This window comes from Lissotriton helveticus, chromosome 3_1 (assembly GCF_964261635.1).
Source record: "Lissotriton helveticus chromosome 3_1, aLisHel1.1, whole genome shotgun sequence".
NCBI lineage: Eukaryota > Metazoa > Chordata > Amphibia > Caudata > Salamandridae > Lissotriton > Lissotriton helveticus.
Window position 1 is genome coordinate 1,260,682,291 of NC_136061.1, and position 4,274 is coordinate 1,260,686,564.

Consider the following 4,274-nt stretch of genomic DNA (forward strand, 5'->3'; position numbering starts at 1 on the left):
AGAAAACAGAAATCCCAACAGCAAGCAACAGGAGTCCAGAAGAAGGCGCCCAAACCGGGCATCAGCACACCTCCAGGCATCCCAGGAGAGGGGAGGAGGCCCCACCGGAAAAGAAACACCACCCCACACGACGGAGGCAGCACACGACCAACGCTCCAAGCCGAGCTCCAGGCACCCGTGCAACTACCCCAGTAGAACAGGAGAGGGCAGGAGAGGGAACGCAGTGCAGTGGAACAGACTCCTCCAACGGAAAGCGATGAAAGAACAACACTGCCGAGCACTTACCGTCAGCAGACCCCCACCAGACGCCAAGCCAGGACGCCAAGATGCAGAAGACCAGCGTCCAGGCCACAGCGCACGTGAACACCGGGCAACGTAGAAGTCAAATGTAGAGGAAGCGCAGCAAAGACCACTGCAATGGGGAACGAAACAAACAGCTGCTCCATATACAGTAGAGGCTAGTGGAGGGGATGTAGCTCAGTGGTAGAGCGCATGCTTCGCATGTTTGAGGCCCCGGGTTCAATCCCCGGCATCCCCAGGAGTCTCTGGTCTGTAGCTTGGCGTTTTCCAGAAGGCCAGCCTGCCACCTTAGCACAAAACACAAAAACACGGCACGGCACAGTGCAAGTACAGCGAACAAGGCCATCCCAGAAGAGACGGCATACCGGACCTGCACGTTCTCCCCACAGATCACATGTAGCTCCAAGAACGTCCTAGGGTGATTAGAGCATAGAACCAGGCAGCAACAAAAACCCCACGGACATCGGGCAAAACTTTTTCAGCCAGAAAGATCCCCGTAGCAGCCGCTACATGGGGAGGCAAAGAAAACCTGTCCCACCGAACAGGCGAAGCAGCCAGTATCCACCGGCACGGATAGTGGTCAGAGTCCCGTCCGGACCTGGGGACACCGGGAGCCCGCAGCGGCAGCCAGCGGGGCAAACAACCCTGGAAACACTGCACCGCCGAGCAGGAAATGGAGTTTTCAGCACCAATAGGCACAAATCAGGACGGGCATCCCAGCCGGAAACTCTCCGATGCGGCAAGGAAGTCAGACGCGGAACCAGAACAGCGTCCCGACCTCCCGCAGCTATCAATCCAAGTGCTCCTCCCAGAAGGCCTACTGGGCACAGAACGCGCAACCGTGTACAAACACGGATCAGGCACGACTCCGCTCCAAGCACCGGAGCGCCCGGAGCCCACCCGGGCGTCCGCCCACACCAGCACCCGGCACCGAACACGGCCGATGGGTGTAACAGGGGGCAATGCGCATGCGCGCAAAATCCAGGAAGACGCCGCCGAGACAGCCGGCAGTCCCAGAGCAGTCGGGAGAACAACGCGACCCAGAGGCACACGCAGGAGCCGTCACCAGGGCCCCCACAAGGCAAGGAGGCAATGGCGACATCGGGGAATCCAAAGGGGAGGAGCGCGCCCCAAAACAGCCCAGCGCTCACAGCCCCAAACCCCTACCTGGTCCATGGTCGAAGATCCAGCAGGAAAGCAGCAGGAGGAAGATCCACAGCACAACCATCAGCGTGACTGGGGCAGGAAAAACGAAACAGGAAGACCCACAAAGCCCAGCAGTACGGGTCACCTGAGTCCAGGAGGAGAAAGGGAAGCCCAGCAGCCCCACTCCAAGAAATCCCACGACGGTCCATGGGAGCCCCCCAGAGCCCAGCAGAGGAGGATCCACAGGACAAACGAAGCAGGTAAGCGCCCGGCACTCACCCCAGCGTCTCCCATCAAGCAAACCACCGACAGGAAACAAAAACAGGATATGCTTCTTGTGGTGAGGTGTGTTATAGCACCTGACAGGAGGGTGGGTGGAGTCTAAAAGCGTTTCCTGTTTTGTTTCCTGTCGTGTGGAATACCTCATGAGTAATGACTGGGACGTAGAGGTAATACCCTGTTTCCTTTACCTAGTCTCTCTCTCCCTCTCTCTCTTTCTCTCACACACACATACACATATTACCTTGTTTCCTTGACATCGCCATTCTTCTCTCTCTCTCACACACATACATATTACCCTGTTTCCTTTACCTAGTCTCTCTATCGCTCTCTCTATCGCTGTCTCTCTCTCACTCTGTCGCTCTTACACACTGACACCCACACTCACAAACACACACACGCACACAAGTCTTTGAATGAGTCCGTGGAAGAATGTTTAAGTGAAGTGTTCCATACATTTTCACGAATCAAACAGGGCCAGCCCCTTGGAGTTTTAACGAGTGCGCCAATCTATCTACCCATCCTTGAGATAAAAAAAAGCCTCGAGCCATATTATGATGGGCTTTGCTGGAGCAGCGCAGACCCAAGCGCCCATTTTATGCACCTGCTGTGTAGAAAGGGAATTCATTTAACACAATCTTCCTGCTGCTTTATTTTCAAACAGTACAGCCCAGAACCCATGAGCAAGGTTTGCCTTTTTCTGTTTTCTGGCACTTGCTGTCTGAAAATAAGGAACAAACTCAGAGAAATATCTGGTTAATTAAATTAGTTCACTCTGTGCATTGCATAAAACAGAAGCTCGGTGTTACACAAGTAGAATCTTACACAACTTCCATTTTTTGGGATGCACATGTTGTACATAATTGTTCTCCTCGAACAGTTACACATATTCACGTACTTTTCATCTTTAAGAGACTGCTTCAAGCAGAACATGTCTTGAAGGAACTCTAAAACTGATGTCTGCCACCTCATGCAACTAATGCAGGTGATTTATATTCTCTGGTGCAGTTGTCACACAGACTAAGGGCAAAATGCACGCCCTGCAATATGTATATCTTTAACTCCCCCATTATATTAATATTGAGATTGGATTACATTGTGGATACATTTGTATAGCGCTTCATATCCATGACGAAGTTTCAATGAACTTTCTGTAAGCTGGTCACTGGTTACTCCTTAGGTTGTGCTTAGACGTATCTCTCAACTGTCTGGGTTTCTGCGGCTGGTGAGTAGTTGTTGAATGTGGTTCCATTTAATTCAACGGAGAGTGAACTACGTTTTGGCGAGTCAGCAAAGTTTCCAGGTAGGGTAACCTCATTATGGTCTTAGGCAGCATTTTTCTTATTTGGAGGGTGAAGATGAGTCCGCGGACTCATGGGCTGCAAATGTGGGTGAGTTGATAGCACTGATATAGGCCCTAATTACAAATTTCCCTGAATTGTACCCTAGGGAATACAACTCTGAACAACTAAAAGGTTTCCGCATCTCTGGCCTCAGAATTGTAAGGTCCTCAAACTCCTGACCCAATAATTCTGGGCCGGGAGACACTAGACACATACACTTGTGAGGTGGTGTGGCAATCTGGGTGACGGCTTCACCCTGGTCACCTCTGCCCTTATACTTCAGAATGGAGAGCGCAGAATCCTCCCCCATCCCCAGCTGACTTAAAAGAAACTCTTTCCTCTCCCAACCCACTCTGGGGCCAAGAAAAAAGAACCCATACATTTACAACTTGCTCCAAGCCCTGGTTAATGCGTGCTAATTTGGGGGCATTAATTGAACTGAAATGGGCAAAAATATACAGAATTGTACCAGTATTCCCAGGTCCACATGGTATTCCCAGTTCTATGAGTTAGATCACATGGAGAGACCGTCCGGAATTGTCAATCACGATTTTGGCATCTCCCGCAAAAGTAACAGGGAATTCGCAATGAAGGCCTTGGAAAACTTTACTTCTTGCTTTAAGATCGGTAAGGCGCTGTCCCATTCGTGTTGTAGCCAACAGAGTTTTCTTATAGGACTGTGAGCGAAAGCTCACTGTGATGAATATGGACTTTTAATCTGCTCTACCTGGATAAAAATGCAACAGCCAAGAGAAGAGTCATTTCACATTGCCTGACTCCCACATTTTCATAGAGAATTTTAGAACAGATTTTATTACCTTAAATATCCTTGTCTATGGAAAAAAATAAGAACTGTGAACACTAAAGAGCCTCCTGATCTATTCAAAGCCGCGTCTTGGATTCAAAGTGCATAATTTAAAACCAAAAAAAGTGCCAATTAAGAAGAGACCCAAACCGTGCTGGGAGCTGAGAAATAATTGTTAATTACCCCCACAATATCAGTTTGCCTTCATTTCATGGTTCCAAGCATGCTATTACCGGAGCGTAGAAAATTGTTAGCTTTCACCCCACAGTCATGCAGGAGTTAAAATAGAACTTTAATTGGCTGCAGCGAAAAAAAAAGGGATGCGGTTACATTATGGAATGCTGTTAATTTGGCTGCAGGGTCACCATGGATCCTGTACCTTTAAATACAAAAAAATAATA

The 4,274-nt window shown here is 49.6% G+C and overlaps 1 non-coding gene across 1 annotated transcript; it reads left to right on the plus strand.

Annotated features, from left to right (window-relative positions):
* Positions 1-466: 466 nt before the first annotated feature.
* Positions 467-538, plus strand: TRNAA-CGC (transfer RNA alanine (anticodon CGC)). Its single transcript has one exon. It is a non-coding gene; the product is annotated as a tRNA-Ala (tRNA).
* Positions 539-4,274: the final 3,736 nt, after the last annotated feature.